This window comes from Anomaloglossus baeobatrachus, chromosome 9, assembly GCF_048569485.1.
Source record: "Anomaloglossus baeobatrachus isolate aAnoBae1 chromosome 9, aAnoBae1.hap1, whole genome shotgun sequence".
In the NCBI taxonomy this organism is placed as follows: Eukaryota; Metazoa; Chordata; class Amphibia; order Anura; family Aromobatidae; genus Anomaloglossus; species Anomaloglossus baeobatrachus.
The window spans coordinates 147,269,993-147,291,759 of record NC_134361.1 but is presented as its reverse complement, the minus strand read 5'-3'; the positions used below and the strand labels follow the sequence as shown (position 1 = coordinate 147,291,759).

Genomic DNA, 21,767 nt, shown 5'->3' with positions numbered 1-21,767 from the left:
CTCCACTCAGCGGCGCTGCCACTAACACAGACGGGAGGACGAGCAACGCTGCAGGGGAACGGTGAGTACTGTACACTGATTCACTGCTTCCCGCGCTGATGATGATGCACGGGGGGGGCAGTGAATACAGCCGCACATGATCAATCCAGGCCGTAGTTGCCAGGGGTGATCATGCGGGCCGGCTGTTTATCCCCCGCCCATCATCCCGCCCACCTATCAGTGACTGCTTCAGTGCTGAGGGATGATGGGCGGGGGATGGGCGTGCATATTAAATGAGCGGGTCCACGTGGTCACGGCAGGCTGCTACAGCCTGCTCGTGCCCCCGATGACCCGCTCCACCGCAGCACCCACATTCCCCGCAGCCACATTCAGACCATAAGACGCACCCCCCACTTTCCCCCAACATTTGGGGGGAAAACAAGTACGTCTTATGGTCCGAAAAATACGGTATATGCAGCGCTCATAGAGAATTACTACCGTGTTACCCTGAAAATGACGGGTTTTATATTATTTTTTGCTACAAAAGATGTGCCAGGGCTTATTTTCAGGATATGTCTTTTATATTTTCCCATGAACAAGCCACATCTATTCTTGTTCAAAAAAGCAACATTTTTTCAAATATAATCATGTCCTCACATTCTCTAACATCAACATTTTGTGTTAATTCTATTACTGGTTCAAATGCACAATACTTATCAGATCTTCTATCTTCATGGTGCACAACCAGTCCTATAGTGGTCGGTACATACCATACAGTAGTTACAATGGTTTATATTACCTGCCTAAATGTATTATTTTCTATGTACTACTAAGTTTACCGCCAAAAGAAAGCAGACACCCCCTAAAAGAATCGCTCTTATCAGACCCCAGAATTGGCAAGTGAATGGGCTCTCGCATACAAATCTGCATTACTGTCAGGTCCCCCTATATCCTACAGCGGTTGGCTTCCCCTGGTGACTGGAAGCAGTATCACTCGAGTGGACCGATACTGGTACCCAATCTGTTTGTGAGAGCTGCAGTGCAATGTAGCTGGAATGGCGAGGGACATGACAGCAGGGCTGTATTTTGCCTTCATGCTGCCCTAGGCACTTTAAGTGGTTGCGCCCCTTACTGACTACGTAAAATTATGAGCCTGTGCACACGACATCTCTGTAAGGCCGATCTACTCCGTAACACACTTGAAGAATTGCTAAATGCTAAAAGAAGGAAGATTAGCACTTGCTGACTAGCAATTATTACAATTACAATTTAAAAAAATAAATATGGCAGTGTTTAGTAACCTGTCCTCCACCTGAAAAATTCAAAGGATGTGTAAAGGCCATGGTGGGCACATACCCTAACAGTTCACATACCCTTTAGATATAGTAGTTAAGGTGCTTGTACACAGACTACAGTTGGCAGAACCCGGAGATAGACAGGACCAGACGACAATCTGATTGTCAGGGAGATGAGGACCCAGCAGGTCCAATTTCGGACCGTGGATGCTTTTTTCTCTCTAAGAGATGAGCCACTGCCAGAGATGTTTAGTAGCATTTTTCTCATAGAGAACATAAGAGCACTCAACAAAGTGAGCGCTCTTGTGTGGGAGAATCCGAAAGATAGCTGCCAGCCAAATGATAGGAAACCTGTGTATTGTGTATGGGGGAGTCAGGGAGATAGTGTGGAGCCAGGACTGTTGCAGCGGTCTGGTGCGTTACCTTCAGGGACTCCACGGGACGGTCTGGTCAGAGGTAGGGAACCTTCTCTTTTGATTTTTGTGACGCCACTCTTGGTATTGCGGTCAGGGTGACCGCCACAGCAGATTAAGGGGTGTCTGGGGCTGATGGTGGGTGCAGTCAGTTGTAGTGGACTCCCAAGAGTGAGGCAAGCTTCAGGGCCCTGTGTAAGTGTGTGGAACCACAGGTCGCAGAATGACTCCAAGACAGTCCAAAAAGTCTTTTAACGTGTTTACTCACTGTTTGGTGGTCACTATGAGATGCCCGGGCGACACTGCGATAACCAGATGGAACCAGGAATTCCAGAAGGTTGTTCTGAGGGTAGCTGTCCACTCGCCCTCCTTGCACTCTTTTTGTTTGGGAGGATCCCTCACTTGAAGTATGGTAGGAATCCTCCATGGAAGCTGTTTCCAACCCCGCTCTCCTCTCTGGCCCGTCTGCCGGCAGCGTGACCTTGGTGGGCTGGCTTCTGGCCCTGTCCCCTTATGGGCCTCCTGATTGCTGCTTGACTCGGACTCTGTGTTGTGGTGGTGAGGGCATGAAGTACCCCCACCTGAAGGTTGAGCAGCTCTGAATGATTTACTGTCTGCTCTAGGGACCTGTCTCCCCTTGCGTGCTGGAATACCAGGGATCCCCTTACTAAGTCACCTCTCTCTAGGTGTCTTTCCGACTGACCCACAGATACCCTTTCTTCCCCATTTTCAGCTACTGCCCTCCGCAGGGTCTGGCTGACATGAGAGACCCTCTGCTCCCTTCCACACTCCTCAACACTCTGCTTCAGACTCCTTGCTCCTCCTTCTCTTCCTGTCTGCCCTGCTTCCTAGCAACCAGCCTCTGAGCACACCCCTTGATGGGAATTGAAAGTTAACCCCTTCTGGCTACCCAAGGGTCCCTTCTAATGGTGTGGGAAACCTGGTCACTATGTGTTTGTGTGTGCACCTCATCCTGGCCCTTGGAGATTACCTGGAAGCACTGCCCCAGCATGGGTGCAATACTCTGTGGTGCCTGACCAGGTCAGGGGCGCCACATTCCCCCTTGGTTATCATTAGCATGGCCTCTGGCTGCAAAGACAAGAAAAAAAAGGGTAATTACAAACTTTTCCCACACAGGGGCAACTATTTACAATTAAACATACCAGGTACCATTCCACCACCAACCACCCACAAGTCAGAAACCCACCCAAAAACCTCCAGGAGGTAGGTCACCGATCCTTTTGGTGACCAGGTCTGGGCCATCCATTTCCCCAGACCTTTCCTCCAATCCTCCTCTCCTGAGGAGGGTGGTGTAAGGTACGCGCCATAAACAGGCGTACCCGCTTCCAAGTGTTGGAGGGCAGGCCCCATAAACAGGCATGCCCCCTTGTTGGTGCAGAGCTATGCCCCTCAACAGGCAGACTCTGAGGTTGGTACCAAGGAGGTAACTTTTTACAATGAGAGAGTTTGTGGTTATAGCCAGTTCATAACCTGTGGTCCATATTTTAAAGTGCACGTAACCAAGTGCAAAGAAAACATTTTTAAAGAGTTCTCACAATAGTCCTTGTGGGCACATTCTTAAAGAAGTTGTCCAGTTACCAAAACTGATTTTTTTTTTTCTGATAAATCTTGCTAATATGTGCCCCTCAACACATCTATTATGTTTCTTCAGCAAAATTACCTTTAATTGTGCTCCAGCAGCACATGTTCATTGCTGGCTCCAGCTCTGATGGGGTTAATCTCTCCTCTGACTTCCTGTGTTCAGTTCCTACAAGCCCCAGAATTCTTTGTGGCTCTAGGGCGGTGTCTAGCTTATCTAACACACCCATTGTGTCTAATACACTCACTCTGCTCCCACCCAAACCCTCCTCCCTGCCTCTTCCCAGTGGATGTGCACTCAGAGAAATCACACAGAGACAGCAGCAGCTCTACACAGCCAGGGGAAGAAAGTGTGTGTGCGCGTATATACAGTGTATGTGTATGTGTGCGCGTATATACAGTGTGTGTGTGTATATACAGTGTGTGTGTATACAGTGTGTGTGTGAGTGTGTGTGTATGTCATACTCACCTGTCTGCAGGGTCCCGGTGCCATGTCCGCTTCCAGCCCCTGTCTCGGTCCCGCCGCTCTGGCTGTGTGCAGTCTCCCCGGGGCAGGACCTTGCTTGCAGGACCTGGCGGTGGATCACCTGATGCAGTCACCTGACGCATCAGCTGATCGTAGTCTCGCCGGCTTTTTCGCGCCCGGCCGGCTATCAGCTGATCCTGCCGTCAGGGGACTTCATCAGCTGATTACCGGCAGCTCCTGCAGCGATGGGACAGGATTAGACTCCGCTGCAGGAGCTGCCGGTAATCAGCACATAAGTGAGTATGTATTTATTTATTTATTTATTTATTTTTCTACTGATGCATCAGCTGATTGTATAATCGGCTTTTATACAATCAGCTGATGTGTGATGTGATTCACGTAGTTTAACCTGACACATCATCTGATCGCTCTGCCTTCCAACAAACCGATCAGATGATATTGGATCCGGATTGGACGGCGCGGGACCCTAACCCAGGATTACTGCGGAGGGGGTTTATTTCAATAAAGATGGAGTCACTAATTGTGTTGTGTTTTATTTCTAATAAAAATATTTTTCTGTGTGTTGTTTTTTTTTTTATCATTACTAGAAATTCATGGTGGCCATGTCTAATATTGGCGTGACACCATGAATTTCGGGCTTAGGGCCAGCTGATAATATACAGCTAGCCCTAACTCCATTATTACCCAGCTAGCCACCCGGCATCAGGGCAGCTGGAAGAGTTGGATACAGCGCCAGAAGATGGCGCTTCTATGAAAGCGCCATTTTCTGGGGTGACTGCGGACTGCAATTCGCAGTGGGGGTGCCCAGAAAGCTTGGGCACCCTTCACTGTGGATTTCAATCCCCAGCTGCCTAGTTGTACCCGGCTGGACACCAAAATTAGGCGAAGCTTACGTCATTTTTTTTTAAAAATTATTTCATGAAATTCATGAAATAATTAAAAAAAAAAAGGGCTTCTCTATATTTTTGGTTCCCAGCCGGGTACAAATAGGCAGCTGGGGGTTGGGGGCAGCCCGTACCTGCCTGCTGTACCCGGCTAGCATACAAAAATATGGCGAAGCCCATGTCATTTTTTCTTTCTTTTTGGGTAAAAAACTGCATACAGTCCTGGATGGAGGATGCTGAGCCTTGTAGTTCTGCAGCTGCTGTCTGCTCTCCTGCATACACTAGTGAATGGAGGATGCTGAGCCTTGTAGTCCTGCAGCTGCTGTCTGCTCTCCTGCATACACTAGTGAATGGAGGATGCTGAGCCTTGTAGTTCTGCAGCTGCTGTCTGCTCTCCTGCATACAATAGTGAATGGAGGATGCTGAGCCTTGTAGTTCTGCAGCTGCTGTCTGCTCTCCTGCATACACTAGTGAATGGAGGATGCTGAGCCTTGTAGTTCTGCAGCTGCTGTCTGCTCTCCTGCATACACTAGTGAATGGAGGATGCTGAGCCTTGTAGTCCTGCAGCTGCTGTCTGCTCTCCTGCATACACTAGTGAAAGGAGGATGCTGAGCCATGTAGTTCTGCAGCTGCTGTCTGCTCTCCTGCATACACTAGTGAATGGAGGATGCTGAGCCTTGTAGTTCTGCAGCTGCTGTCTGCTCTCCTGCATACACTAGTGAATGGAGGATGCTGAGCCTTGTAGTTCTGCAGCTGCTGTCTGCTCTCCTGCATACACTAGTGAATGGAGGATGCTGAGCCTTGTAGATCTGCAGCTGCTGTATGCTCTCCTGCATACACTAGTGAATGGAGGATGCTGAGCCTTCTAGTTCTGCAGCTGCTGTCTGCTCTCCTGCATACAATGAACATTTTGAATAAGGAAATGACATCAGACCTTTTTTTTTTTTTCATCAACAATCTTTAATGGCATTGTGCACTGATTAAAAACGCAGTGAGCAAAAATGCAGCAAAAAACGCACCAAATCGCGGCAAAAACGTGACATGCAGCACCGCAGGTGACAGAGCAGAGCAAGTTGGTGACATGCTCTGCTCTGACACATAGTGTGCTGCATATCACTGTATCCACTCTGGGACTTGTTGTGCAGGTGACCGGATGATACATGTCACTAACTTGCTCCACTGTGACTTCTGCTGCATTGTTCCAACTGTATACACTCTCACATGAACAAGTCTCAGAGTGGGGCAGTTAGTGACATGTATCATCCGGTCACCTGCACAACAAGTCCCAGAGTGGAGACAGTTAGTGAAATGCAGCATCCGGTCACCTGCACAACAAGTACCAGAGTGGTGAAAGATAGTGACATGCAGCACACTATGTGTCAGAGCAGAGCATGTCACTGTCTCCACTCTGGGACTTGTTGTGCAGGTGACCGGATGATACATGTCACTAACTGCCCCACTCTGTGATTTCTGCTGCATAGTACCAACTGTATACACTCTCACCTGCACAACAAGTCCCATAGTGGAGACAGTTAGTGACATGTAGCATCCAGTCACCTGCACAAGTACCAGAGTAGAGAAAGATAGTGACATGCAGCACACTATGTGTCAGAGCAGAGCATGTCACTGTCTCCACTCCGCTGACCTCACAGCCCGTACACGCTGCGATGGATGCAGGGGGACACAGAACAAGTAATCGGCCGACACTGGAGTCATCTGATTACTTGGGATGAATGAGAAGTAAAATGCTCTGGTGCTCAATGGGCGAAGCCCATGCCGATTTTTTTTAAAAAAAAATCATTAAAAATAAAAAAACAAAAAAATCACATTGTGGGCTCCCGCTGCATTTTCTATTGCTAAGGGTAACTAAAGCAGCTACTAGCTGCTAGCCCCCGCTGCTTGGTGTTACTTTCACTGGCAATAGAAATGCAGGGAAGCATTTTTTTTTTATAAAGGTTTTTCCCTGAAAACTTTTTTAAGAAAATAACGTGGGCTTCGCCATATTTTTGTATGCTAGCCGGGTACAGCAGGCAGCTACGGGCTGCCCCCAAACCCCAGCTGCCTAGTTGTACCCGGCTGGGAACCAAAAATATAGAGAAGCCCTTTTTTTTCATGAATTTCATGAAATAATTAAAAAAAAAAAATGATGTGGGCTTCGCCAAATTTTTGAGTCCAGCCAGGTACAACTAGGCAGCTGGGGATTGGAATCCACAGTGCAGGGTGCCCAAACTTTCTGGGCCCCCCACTGCGAATTGCAGTCCACAGCTGCCCCAGAAAATGGCGCTTTCATAGAAGCGCCATCTTCAGGCGCTGTATCCAACTCTTCCAGTGGCCCTCGTGGCAGGTGGCACGCTGGGTAATAAGGGGTTAATACCAGCTATGTTTTACCAGCTGGTATAAAGCCCGAGATTCTTAATGTCATGCCAAGTTTAACCTGGCCATTAAGAATCTCCAACAAAGGGTTTAAAAAAAAAAAAAGACATCACACAGAGAAAAATACTTTATTAGAAATAAATACACAGACACAGTAGGGACTCCATGTATATTACTCCCTCTCACCCCTCCACGATGGAGAGATTTCTGTACTGACCATGCCAGGAGAGAGTGAGGAAAAAGAGCGAGCGGGGGGGAGGAAAAGAGAGCGAGCTGGGGGGAGGAAAAGAGAGCGAGCGGGGGGGAGGAAAAGAGAGCGGGCGGGGGGGAGGAAAAGAGAGCGGGCGGGGGGGAAAAGAGAGCGGGCGGGAGGGGAAAGAGAGCGAGCGGGGGGGAGGAAAAGAGAGCGGGCGGGGGGGAAAGAGAGCGAGCTGGGGGGAGAAAAAGAGATCGAGCGGGGGGGAGGAAAAGAGAGCGGGCGGGGGGGAAAAAGAGCGAGCGGGGGGGAAAGAGCGAGTGGGGGGGAAAGAGCGAGCGGGGGGGAAAGAGAGCGAGCGGGGGGGAAAGAGCGAGCGGGGGGAAAGAGAGCGAGCGGGGGGAGAAGAGAGCGAGCGGGGGGGAGAAGAGAGCGAGGGGGGAGAAGAGAGCGAGGGGGGGAGAAGAGAGCGAGGGGTGGAGAAGAGAGAGGGGGGGGAGAAGAGAGAGGGGGGAGAAGAGAGAGAGGGGGGGAGAAGAGAGCGAGGGGGGGAGAAGAGAGCGAGGGGGGAGAAAAGAGCGAGGGGGGGAGAAGAGAGAGAGGGGGGAGAAGAGAGAGGGGGGGAGAAGAGAGAGAGGGGGGGAGAAGAGAGAGGGGGGGTAGAAGAGAGAGGGGGGGGAGAAGAGAGAGGGGGGGAGAAGAGTGGGGGGAGAGAAGAGAGTGGGGAAAGAAGAGGGGGGGGCAGAGGTGCTCTGTCACCAACTGTCTCCACTCTGTGACTTGTGGTGCAGGTGACAGAGTGCAGACAGTTGGTCCCATGCAGCAGGACAGATGGCAGAGCACAGCGGTGACATGCCTGTCAGTGTCTTGCTGCTGGGAGGAGCAGATGATCACACTGCCCGACACCGGCCGCTCTCCTGACATCGCAGCAGAGCGGGCGGGTGGAGAGTGTGAGCACATACTTACGTGCAGGGGGGGATTCAGCTGAAGAACCCCCCCCCCCCTGTACTGCACACTGGCGCCCCGTGCCTCACCATCTGCAGGGCTCTAGCCGGCTCCACACTGACGTCCTCCGGATCCTCCCCTCGATGCTGAGCTGTGACGTGCGGTAGTCACCGCCCACAGCCCTGTCACTCAATCTGAGTGGTGCCAGCCTCCTCTGACGTACCCGTCTTGTTTGAGAGCCCGGAAATGCCGGGACGTCAGAGGATGCTGGCGGCCACAGCTCCAGGGGGTCATGTGACAGGCACTGAGCGTGCAGCATAGCGCCGCTCAGTGCCAGAACTGGAAATACAAGCCAATGGAGAAAATACCTAGAATTGTAAGTAGAACTTCTACAGAAAATAAAAAAAATGGGTGAACCACCCCTTTAAACGTTACTTAACTGTAAACAGGTTAAACAATACATGTTATACTGACTTTTTGGATTAAACTGTACTTTCTCTATAGCGTAATGGGAGCTGACCAAAGTTGCTGCGGGTTGATCTACGCAGTACTATACTGTCATCTGTCTGAGGTTGTGTCCTCCCACCCGGTGTATGTGTCTCACTGTGAATAATGGGTGTACTGGGTACTGATACCAATGCATGGTCTTGTGATTCAGCTACGTTTGGCTCTTCAAGGTTCTGAACAGGTTCTTCTGGTTCTCTTACCTCTTCTCTAAGTTGAGGGAAGGTAATGACTGGAATAACAATTCCTCCATTATATTGAGGCCAACTTGCTAGGAAATCTCCAAGGACAGTATGGATCATCTTTTCGCTTGGTTCTTTGACTGGCGAAGGGTTGGAAACTTCTTCAGGGATTCTTAGTAGTGATGAGCGAGCATGCTTGTAACTACTCGGTACTCGCACGAGTATCGCTGTACTCGGGCTGCTCGGCGGGGACCGAGTAATCTCGCGATACTCGTGCTGTACTCGTGGTCTTCATTTCTGCATGTTGGCGCTCTTTTGAGAGCCAGCCCTCATGCAGGGATTGGCTGGCAGACCACTGCAATGCCACAGCCCTGTTAGTTGTGGAATTGCAGTGATTGGCCGGCCTGCACAGCGTGACCGAGCCTTTATACCGGCCGGCGCGCTGTGCTCTGCTCACAGCTATCCAGACAGTCAGTGCAGGGAGAGTGTCGCTGATTCAGGGAAAGCTTTGCGGCCCTTTATAGCTTTTTCAGTTGCAGGGCTGCAAACAGTGTGACCAAAAGTCCTTCTCAGGACTATTCTAGTTGTATACAGGCAGGCAGGGTATAGCCAGGTCGGAGTACAGTAGCAGAGTCCTTCTCAGGACTATTGTTGCTATATACAGGCAGGGTATAGCCAGGTCTGAATACAGGCTAGTGACCAGAAGAGTCCTTGTCAGGACTATTGTACCAGTATACAGGCAGGCAGGCAGGCAGGGTAGTGGTGACCGTATACCAGCCTTCATCATATCTGGGGCTGGTGTACACAGTGTAAAACAGTCCAGATAGTGTCTGACTTGTCTGTAATTGTCGCTCCCCAAAAAAACCTGTTAGGTTCTTATTGCGTCCGTGCTTGGTTTTTAAAACCGCACGTGTGTGCCTGTTGGTGGCAGCGTACAGGTGCACTTGTGTGCAATTTCCACAAACTTTGATATAACGCACAAGTAGTGAATATACACGTCAGCAGTGCACAGCATTGCAAAATGCGCAAGTTCATTGGCAAGGAACAAGGAAGTGGACGTGATGGTGGTGCAGGCAGAGGCCGAGGTCGTGGGCAAGCTCTAATTTCGCCACAACAAAGGGCCACATCTAGTCGCTCGCACGTCCTGTCCCAAATTCTTGGGGACCGCAGCAGTACACCGCTCTTGAACCAAGACCAGTGTCAACAGGTTGTTAGTTGGATAGCAGATAATGCTTCCAGTCAGATTGGCACCACCACAAACACTCTGTCTTCCACACGGTCAAGTGTCAGTAGCCGTGATACTGCACCGCACATTTCTGAACCTGATCCTCCTTCCTACCACCAGGCTGAGTACACGTCCTCCTCGGACATTAATGATCCCACACTTGGACACTCGGAAGAGCTGTTCACGTTTCCATTCACACATTCTGGCCTCTCGCCAGCTCATATTGAAGTGAGTCATGAGGAGATCGTCTGTACAGATGGCCAAATATTTGAGCAGCCACGTTCTCACGAAGTTGGCAACGTGTCTCAACAAGTGGTGGACGATGATGAGACACAATTGTCAGGAAGTCAGGAGGAGGAGCAGGGTGCGGAAGAGGAAGACGACGTGGTGGATGATCCAGTAACTGACCCAACCTGGCAGGAGGATATGCAGAGCGAGGACAGCAGTGCACAGGGGGAGGGAGGCGTAGCATCACAACAGGCAGTAAGAAGCAGGGTGGTGACCCCAGGCAGAAGTCAGGCAACCGTTCCCCGGAACAACACGACGACACAAGGTGCCTGTACAAATGTTAGGTCTTCCCGAGTCTGGCAGTTTTTTAAGTTGGATCCAGATGATTCAAAAAAAGCCATTTGCAACACCTGCCGTGCCAGCATCAGCAGGGGTACCAAAACTAGCAGCCTGACCACCACCAGCATGATCAGGCACATGTCAGCCAAGCACCCGACTTTGTGGGAAGTACAACAGAGTCGAGGAGCAGTGCTTGCTGATGTCACTGCTACGTCTTCGCTGGTTGTGCATGCGAGCCAATCCCCTGTCCATGCTGCCTGCGAACAAGCCTCCTCCACTCCTGCACCTGCAGTTGCCTACGCAGAAAGAACACCATCATCAAGCACGTCCTTGTCCCAGCGCAGCGTTCAGTTATCCATTCAGCAAACCTTTGAACGCAGGCGCAAATACACTGCCAACGCCCCACATGCCACAGTTCTAAATGCTAACATTTCGCGACTGCTTGCGCTGGAAATGTTGCCTTTTAGGCTGGTGGAGACAGAAGCATTCCGTGACCTGATGGCGGCAGCTGTCCCACGTTACTCGGTCCCCAGCCGCCACTATTTCTCCCGGTGTGCCGTCCCCGCGTTGCATAACCACGTGTCACAAAACATCACACGTGCCCTGAACAACGCTGTTTCACCCAAGGTCCACCTAACCACAGACACGTGGACAAGTGCTTGTGGGCAAGGCCGCTACATCTCGTTGACGGCACACTGGGTTAATATTGTGGAAGCTGGGACCCAGTCTGAGCGAGGGACGGAACACGTCCTTCCCACACCAAGGTTTGCAGGCCCTACCTCAGTCAGTGTTTCACCCACACTCTACAGCTCCGGAATGTCATGCTCTTCAGCCTCCTCCTCCTCCTGCGCATCCTCATCCACTGTACCCTCCACACCAGTCACAAGCTGGAAGCACTGCAGCACTGCCTCGGCGAAGCGGCAACAGGCTGTGCTGAAGCTAATCTGCATAGGTGACAAACCCCACAATGCAGAAGAGCTGTGGACAGCTCTGAAACAGCAGGCAGATCACTGGCTCACACCTCTGAACCTAAAGCCAGGAAAGGTCGTGTGTGACAATGGCCGGAACCTGGTGGCGGCTTTGAGGCGAGGCCAGCTGACACATGTTCCATGCGTGGCCCATGTGCTCAACCTCGTGGTTCAGCGGTTTCTAAAGTCATACCCAGAGCTGTCTGATCTGCTGGTAAAAGTTCGCCGCCTGTCTGCACATTTTCGAAAGTCACCTACTGCTTCAGCCGGCCTTGCCGGCTTTCAGCGCAGTTTGCATCTTCCGGCTCACAGACTGGTGTGTGATGTCCCCACGCGTTGGAATTCAACTCTGCACATGTTGGTCAGGATATGTGAGTAGAAGAGGGCAGTTGTTGAGTACCTGCATCACCTAAGCCGTCGGGAAATGGGTCAAACTCCACACATAACACCTGAGGAGTGGAGATGGATGTCAGACCTATGTACCATCCTCCAAAACTTTGAGGACTCCACCAAGATGGTGAGTGGTGATGACGCCATTATTAGCGTCACCATACCGCTACTCTGCCTTCTAAAACGGTCTCTGCTGAAAAACAAACATGATGCATTGCAGGCGGAGCGCGATGAGTTGCAGCAAGAAACAGTAGTGGGTGTGGGTGATGATAACACACAGCCCAGCCTCGTCTCATCACAACGTGCAGTGGAGGACTATGACGAGGAGGAGGATGAAGACATGGAGCAACTCTCCGGCCAAATTGAGGATATGACATGCACACCAGTCATATCCTCGGTTCAGCGTGGCTGGCCAGAGGACAGGGTAGATGAGGAGGAGGAGGAGGAGGAGGAGGACAGCATGTTCAGTCATCTTGTTGGTCAGGCTACTGAAGTCCTGGCTGTTAAGAGTCTGGCGCACATGGCTGACTTTATGGTAAGCTGCCTGTCTCGTGACCCTCGCGTTAAGAACATCTTGGCCGACAATCATTACTGGTTGGTAACACTGTTAGACCCACGCTACAAGGAGAACTTTTTGTCTCTTATTCCTGTGGAGGAGAGGTCAACCAAAATGCAGCAGTTCCGGAAGGCCATAGTCACGGAAGTAGGCAAAGCATTCCCCTCACAAAACGCTAGCGGCATAGGTCATGAATCAGTGGACAACCGAGGCGTACAGTCGAGAGAGGCACAAGTCCAATCCGCCAGAGGTAGGGGAACAGTCTTTAAGATGTGGGACAGTTTTCTCAGCCCCTCACGTACCACAGCCCCTGAGGTGCGGGGTAGTGCCACAAGAAATCCTAAGTTTGCCCAGATGCTGAAGGAGTACCTTGCAGATCGAACAACTGTACTCCGACATTCCTCTGTGCCTTACAATTATTGGGTATCCAAGCTGGACACGTGGCATGAATTGGCTCTGTACGCCTTGGAAGTCCTGGCCTGCCCTGCTGCTAGCGTTTTGTCAGAGCGTGTTTTTAGTGCCGCAGGTGGAATCATTACAGATAAACGCACCCGCTTGTCAACTGAAAATGCTGACAGGCTGACTCTGATCAAGATGAACAAGGGTTGGATTGGGCCAGACTTCACCACACCACCAGCAAATGAGAGCGGAATTTAAAGTTTGCCATGTACCTCCACTCACCCATGGGTACACACTTCTGGACTTTGGATAATCGCTGGACTGCTCCTCCTTCTCCTCATGCGCCACCATGATGATGACCATTACAAATTGCAATACTTAGGCCTTTGTTTCAGGTATACCCCCAGTGGTAAATTTTTTCGCCCATTCTTTGCAGAATGGACATTACAACGACAGGAGACCCGCTCCTTTGCAATGGGAACAATGTTTTGAGGCCCTCATGCACGTCTCTACCCAGGGACAACGTGGAGCCTCCCAATTTTTGGCTGCCCTGCCTAAGGGCTATACTATAATACACCCACTTCCTGACAATGGACACTTAATGTTTTGAGGCCCTCATGCACGTCTCTACCCAGGGACAACGTGGAGCCTCCCAATTTTTGGCTGCCCTGCCTAAGGGCTATACTATAATACACCCACTTCCTGACAATGGACACTTAATGTTTTGAGGCCCTCATGCACGTCTCTACCCAGGGACAACGTGGAGCCTCCCAATTTTTGGCTGCCCTGCCTAAGGGCTATACTACAATAGACCCACTTCCTTCCAATGGGCACTTCAGGTTTACAGACCCTCATGCACGTCTCTATCCAGGGACAACGTGGAGCCTCCCAATTTTTGGCTGCCCTGCCTAAGGGCTATACTACAATAGACCCACTTCCTTACAATGGGCACTTCAGGTTTACAGGCCATCATGCACGTCTCTATCCAGGGACAATGTGGAGCCTCCCAATTTTTGGCTGCCCTGCCTAAGGGCTATACTATAATACACCCACTTCCTGACAATGGACACTTAATGTTTTGAGGCCCTCATGCACGTCTCTACCCAGGGACAACGTGGAGCCTCCCAATTTTTGGCTGCCCTGCCTAAGGGCTATACTATAATACACCCACTTCCTGACAATGGACACTTAATGTTTTGAGGCCCTCATGCACGTCTCTACCCAGGGACAACGTGGAGCCTCCCAATTTTTGGCTGCCCTGCCTAAGGGCTATACTACAATAGACCCACTTCCTTACAATGGGCACTTCAGGTTTACAGGCCCTCATGCACGTCTGTATGCAGGGGCATTGGTGAACCTCACAATTTTGGACTGCCCTGGCAAAGGAAAATACTACAAAGACTCACTTCTTCAAAATGGGCACATTAGACTCAAGAGGCCTTCATGTACGTCTCTTCTCAGGGACATCGGAGTGCCACACAATGTTTTCACGTAAAATCTTTCATGCATTAATCTCAAAAAGTAACATACACCAGCTCTATCTCACTATTGGGTATGTGCCCTTAACATTTTCGCCATGAAAAATCATTTTGGGGTCATTTTGGAAGGTTTTCTGGTGAGTCCGTAAAAATGGCGTAAAACGCGGACAAAATTGTTCACAGATGTGACTTTTCAGTGATAAATGCTTCAAGGGGTCTTCCCCATGCTGTTGCCATGTCATTTGAGCACTCTTCTGAGACTTTTGTGACATTTTTAGGGTTTCTCCATGCTGCCGGGGGGTCATTTCACAAAAATACTCAGGTCTCCCATAGGATAACATTGGGCTCGTTGCTCGGGCCGAGTACACGAGTATCTTGGGAGGCTCGGCCCGAGCTTCGAGCACCCGAGCTTTTTAGTACTCGCTCATCACTAATTCTTAGCTGTTCAGGACATCTCTTTAGGCGATCTCTAGAAACGACAGCTGTTGTCTTTCCTCCATCTTTGCTGATAAGGCATGTCTTTTCATGGCTAAGCGTCGATGGTAACACAGTATAGGGTTCTTCTTCCCAGTGATTGTCGAGTTTATGATGTCTTCTCCTTCTCTTGAGGATTACGTCTCCAGGCATTAAAGGAACAGCAGGTGCTTTTTGATTGTAAGCTTTTTCTTGTTTCTCACGCTGCTGAGTCAAGCTTCGCTCCACACACTCTTGTACTTTCTTGTATTGGGCTTGGCGGTTGGAATCCCAATCAGCACCTTGTAGAGGGTCTTCAGGGGGGTCTCAACTCCCATTTCCAGATCTACTGGCAATCTTCCTGGTCTGGCCCTCATCAGATATGCCAGTGTGCAGTCCGTGGAACTCACAGGGATGTTGTTATACATGTCCACTAGGTCAGGCAGCTTTTCTGGCCACTGGCTCCTTTCCTCCAGTGGGAGAGTCTTCAGAAGGTCAAGAATAATGTGATTCATCTTTTCACACATGCCATTGGTCTGAGGGTGGTAAGGCGTGGTACGGATCTTCTTGCAGCCATAAAGGTTACAAAATTCCTTAAACACCTCAGCTTCAAAGGCTGGTCCTTGGTCAGTGAGCACTTGATCTGGATAACCATGTGGTCGACAGAAATGTGTCTGGAAAGCTCTGGCTGCAGTCTGACCTGTCAAGTCCTTGACTGGTACTACCACCAGGAATCTGGAGTAGTGGTCAACCATAGTGAGAGCGTAGTTGTAGCCTTGTCTGCTGGGCGCCAACTTTTCATGATCCAGGGCCATGATCTCCAGGGGCCGTTTAGTTTGGATTGGCTGGAGTGGTGCTTTCTGGCTGTGATGGTCTTTAATTCTAAGATTGCAGGGCCCACAGTTTCGACACCACTTCTCTAGGGCAGAGCTCATACCCACCCAGTAGAATCTTACTTTAAGTAGTGCCTCCAGTTTCTTCCAACCAAAGTGGCCTGCGCCATTGTGATAGGCTTCTAGCACCATCCTTGTATCCTTCTGTGGTACAACAACTTGCCACACCTTCTCATGCGTCCTCGGGTCAATGATGCTCCTGTAGAGTTTGTCTTGATAGATGAATAATCGACCCCTCTCCTTTCATAGGTACTGTGCCTCAGGGGGGGCTCCTTTGTCAAGGCTGGCGCCAGGTTGGGTGATCAGCTTCTTTACCAAGCCTACCGCTGGATCATTTTCCTGGGTCTCCTTCCAGTTGTAGTGAGGTAGTGGATTCAGGGTCACCTCTTGGCGGTTGGCACGTGACTGCCGACACTGTTTGGCCCCATGGCGATGGAACGCTGGCAACTCAATCTCTTCAAGGTCATCTACATCTTCACCCTCGTCTGCTAGGTGAGGCATCCTGGACAGAGCATCTGCGTTACCATTTTTGCGGCCAGCTCGATACTTGACAGTAAAATCATAATTCGCTAGTCGGGCTACCCAACGTTGCTCCATGGCACCCAATTTAGCAGTGTCCAAGTGGGTCAGGGGGTTGTTGTCCGTGAAGACGGTGAATTTGGTGGCTGCCAGGTAGTGCTTGAATCGCTCTGTGATAGCCCAGACCATGGCCAGGAACTCTAGCTTAAATGAGCTATAATTTTCTGGGTTTCTTTCAGTAGGCCTGAGCTTCCTGCTGGCGTAAGCAGTCACACGTTCCTTGCCTTCCTGCACCTGTGAAAGCACTGCTCCCAGTCCCACATTACTGGCATCTGTATACAGTACAAATGGTAGACTGTAGTCAGGGTAGGCTAGGATCTCTTCACCCGTCAAGGCCCCTTTCATTTGTCTGAAGGAGTGTTCTTCTGCTTCTCCCCAGTGAAATGGTGGGCCGGAGGTCTTTCCTTTCTTCTTTGCTTGGCCTACCAGGAGCTCTTGCAGAGGCACTGCCATCTTCGTGTAGCCTTTGATGAACCTTCTGTAGTAGCCTACCAAGCCAAGGAACTGACGTACCTCCCGGACGGTAGTAGGTGTGGGCCATTCCTGGTTGACTGTGACCTTCTCTGGGTCCGGCGCTACTCCTTCTGCGCTGACCACATGACCTAGGTACTGGACCTTTGGCTTCAGTAAATGGCACTTGGATGGTTTCAGCTTCATCCCATATCGAGATAGTGCTTCAAAGACTTCAGCCAGGTGTTTCAGGTGGTCCTCGTAGGTCTTGGAGTACACGATGACCTCATCCAGGTAGAGCAAGACAGTTTCAAAGTTGAGGTGCCTCAGGCAACACTCCATCAACCTCTGGAAGGTCCCGGGGGCGTTGCAGAGTCCAAATGGCATGCTGTTGAACTCACAGAGGCCCATGGGGGTGGTGAAGGCTGTCTTCTCCCGATCTTCCTCTGCTACAGATACTTGCCAGTAGCTGCTAGTGAGATCTAGAGTAGAAAAGTAGTTAGAGGCTTTCAAGGCAGCAAGGGATTCCTCTATCCGTGGCAAAGGGTAGGCATCCTTGTGTGTTATCTGATTTCTCTGTCTGTAGTCTACACACATCCTCATTGTGCCATCCTTCTTTTTCACCAGGACCAGGGGAGCTGCCCAAGGGCTGCAACTGTCCCTGATGACTCCTGCCTCTTTCATGTCCTTCAGCATGTCCTTTGTGCGCTGGTAATGGGCTGGTGGCATAGGCCTATCTTTCCTTAATTGGAGGATAACTGCCTATGGGTATGTGATGTTGCACCCATTTGATTCTACCAAAGTCTAGTGGGTTCTTACTAAAGACCTCCTCGTATTCCTGCACGACCCTGTGAACCCCGTGTTTCTGGTAGGTGGGTGTAGAGTCAGTCCCCACATGGAGTTTCTGGCACCAGTCCTCTAACTGCTTTTGGGAGGTCTCGTCCTCTTTTGAGTCGGCTTGTGTCAGGGGACCTACAGGTGTTATAGCATCATTTGAGCAAGTAAACAGTTTGGCTATGGTAGTGTACCTTGGTAGTCTGGCTTCCTCCTCCCCACAGTTCAACACTCGTACATGCACTCGTCCCTTGTGTACGTCAACTACCCCCCTGGCTGTCAGAATCGTGGGCCAGTGTTCTGAATGAGTGGGCTCTAGTACAACCTGGTAATGCTGTCCTCTGAGACCTACCGCTGCTCTACACCACATCATCATTTCACTCCGTGGGGGTATCACAATGGGGTTAGCATCCATTACCCGTACACTACCAATCTCACCACCAGTCTGTTTTATCTGCTGCTTCCTCAGAATGACTCAGATCTCTCTTTGCAAGGCTCTCCGCGATCTGCCCTCAGCACCTTCAACAAAAAAGAAATCAAACAAGCAAAACTAGCTACTGAAACAAAAATCGCCAATGACATTAAAATAAATCCCAAAATCTTTTATAAATACATTAATGCCAAAAGGAAAACAAAGGATAGTATCGGACCCTTAAAATATAATAACAAGTTAGTTATAAAGGACAAACAAAAGACTGAGATATTAAATAGGCATTTCTCATCTGTATTCACCAAGGAACTGACTGTACCAGGGATCATTCAACAAGTGAAAAATCAAAGTCCACCACCCGATATAATTAATTTAACACAAGATGAAGTACGCCTACGTCTGAGTAAATTAAACATTGACAAATCCCCAGGGCCAGATGGCATTCATCCACGAATATTGAGGGAATTGAGCTCCGTAATCGACAGACCGCTGTATCTCATCTTTTTAGACTCACTTGTAACGGGGTTGGTGCCTCAGGATTGGAGGATTGCTGATGTGGTACCGATATTTAAGAAAGGTAAGAGGGTAGATCCAGGAAACTACCGTCCAGTAAGCCTGACATCAGTAGTATGCAAAGTTTTTGAGGGCATTTTAAGGGATGACATGCAAAAATATATTGCAGAAAATAATCTGATAACTGACAAACAGCATGGATTCATGAAAGATAAGTCGTGTCTAACCAACCTGTTGGGGTTCTATGAGGGGGTAAGTTCAAACCTGGATATTGGTAATGCAGCTGATGTGATTTATTTGGACTTTGCAAAGGCATTTGATACTGTACCACATAATAGCCTTATACTAAAGCTCCAGAAGCAAGGACTAGGGGACACAATATGCAACTGGGTAAGGAATTGGCTAAAAGATAGGAAACAAAGAGTAGTAATAAATGGTACATTCTCTAAATGGGCTATAGTCAGCAGTGGGGTGCCGCAGGGATCTGTGCTTGGACCGATTCTTTTTACTCTCTTTATTAATGACCTTGTGGATGGGATTGATAGTACAGTGTCAGTCTTTGTCGATGACACCAAACTATGTAGGATATTAAAAACTGACCTGGATAGTACAATATTACAAAAAGATCTGGATAAGATGTCAGAATGGGCAGATACTTGGCAAATGAGATTTAATGTTGATAAATGTAAAGTAATGCACCTAGGACGGAGTAATCCTATAGCTGCGTATACATTAAATGGAAGTAAACTCGGGACTACAGAACAGGAGAAGGACTTGGGCATTCTCATTACAAATAAGCTGAGCAGCAGCACTCAATGTCAAGCAGCAGCTGCTAAAGCAAACAAGATTTTAGGGTGTATAAAAAGAGAGATTAGATCCCGGGATCCCAACGTATTGTTACCCCTCTATAAATCACTAGTAAGGCCACATCTGGAATACGGGATCCAGTTTTGGGCTCCACATTTTAAAAAGGACATTCAGAAGTTAGAGTCAGTTCAAAGGCGGGCAACTAGACTATTACAAGGAATGGAAGGCCTCCCATATGATGGCAGGTTGAAAAAGTTAGATATGTTTAGCTTAGAAAAAAGACGTCTCAGAGGAGATCTCATTTATATGTATAAATACATGTGTGGTCAATATAAAGGACTGGCACATGACTTATTTCTTCCAAAAACAATACTAAGGACCAGGGGGCACTCACTGCGAGTGGAAGAAAAGCGATTCCAACACCTAAATAGGAAAGGGTTCTTTACAGTTAGAGTGGTCAGACTGTGGAATACACTACCACAAGAGGTTGTAATGGCAGATACTATAACAGCTTTTAAAAAAGGGCTGGATGATTTCCTCAGTACACACAACATTGTTGGTTATAAATGACTTAGTGACTAAATGTAGAACTGGTGGAGGAAGGTTGAACTGGATGGACCTAGGTCTTTTTTCAACCTAAGTAACTATGTAACTATGTAACAATCTGGTGAAGAAACAACAATACTTCCCCCTAGGCAATTTTCTATGACAGTGCCTAAAATCATTTGTGGGTTCCTTTCTCTAACATCAGTATCTACAACAATCAGTCCTTGTCCTTTCATTTCCTGCCTTCCCACCTTTATGGTTACCTCTTTGACCCCAATCTGGTCTATAGGTTGGCCATTGGATGCATAGATGGTGAGGTCAGGGTCCGGTGGTCGGAGATCGTCGTCCGACCAAAACCTGCGATAAAGAACATACAGGATCGTGGTTACCTGAGAACCAGTGTCCAACAATGCCGGAGTAGGGATCCCATCCAGGACGATGGACAGGACCGGACGTCCACCCACGTACTGATCACGGCAGTGAACTGGGCCTGATCTTCTTAATCCTGAGGACTGGCCCTCGGCCCCAGTGTTGGCTCGTTTAAAGGACAAGCCCTTGCATAGTGGCCTGCCTCCTGGCAACGACGGCAAATGGGTTGTCCAGATGAGTCATAGCGATCACTGCTCCTTCCTCGGGTTGTAGGAGCTCTTCTCCCCCGCATCCAAGGGACGTTCTCCGGGCTGTCAGCTAGCAGGATCCGATGAGGGACTTTGGTTTCTAAGGGCAACTGCATTGCTTTCAGGATTCGTGTGACGTCCTTCCTGAGCTGTTGCACCTGGGAGGATAGTGTATTTATGGTCTCTGATAGCGTGTTGAGTCCTTTTGCAGTTATCAGGGCCTGCGAGGAGGATTCTGCTCCTGCAGCCGGGGAACTGGCAGGCCATGCTGGTGAGACGGGGTCTGTGTCCACAGGAGGTTGGAGTGCTTTCACCGCCCTTTCTTTCAGAATGGCAAAGTCCACGTCAGGGTGTTCCAGGGACCACAGCTTCATCTGCTTCCTATCCTTCCTTTCATCATCCGGCTTCCTTCCTGTTCACTGACAGGGTCCACCAGCTTGAGAGCCCGTAGTGCAGCCTGCAGCCGGAGGGCATAGTCTCTTATGCTATCTTGGGGCTTCTGGTGGCAGTTATAGAAGTCCGTCCTCAGCTCTCCCTTGGTGTGGTGTTCAAAAGCAGCTGCTAGTTTGGCAAAGATGGTTTCTACAGAGCTCCGGTCATCACTGGTCCAGGACTCAGCCTCCAATTCTGCTGCTCCAGTCAATTGTCCCAGTACCACGGCAGCCCTCTGCTTACCGGTCATTGCGTACATGTCCAGCAGGGTGTTGATCTTCTTCTTAAATCCGGTCAGTGCGTCTATTTTACCGCCATATTGGGGCAGCCAGTGCGCCCCTGGGACATACGGTAAGGAAATCGGCATTATCGGGGAGACTTCGGCCGGCGCAGCTGCCACCGTGGCACCGGCACCAGGCGCTGCTACATTCACTGCGCCGGGGGCTGGCATCGCTTGGGCTGCGTCGCCCTGACCAGGGGCATTACCTCCCGCAGCGTTCATCTTCCTTCCAGGTCCCGCTTTTCTTCTTTAAAATCTGAGCGCTCCCTCCACTTCCGGGGTCAGAACGCTCTGGGGATTCTGGGGCGGCCACACCTCTTCGTGAGCGGTGCTCTTCTCCCTCGTGCGGGCTGCAGCGTGCGCTTTTGATGATGGCAATATGGCGGCGGTTCAATTTTTGCGGTCGGACCTCTGAGGCCTGAACAGGTCTAGTCCTTATCCTGTTCGTGACGCCAGATAAAGATGTAGAGCCCAGGGCTGCTGCAGCGGTCTG

General features: G+C 49.8%; 1 protein-coding gene across 1 annotated transcript in view; it reads left to right on the top strand.

The window, feature by feature from the left end:
- TEX11 (testis expressed 11) overlaps nucleotides 1-21,767 on the top strand; it is a 1,632,405-nt gene that overhangs the window by 1,499,837 nt on the left and 110,801 nt on the right. The window lies entirely within an intron of this gene.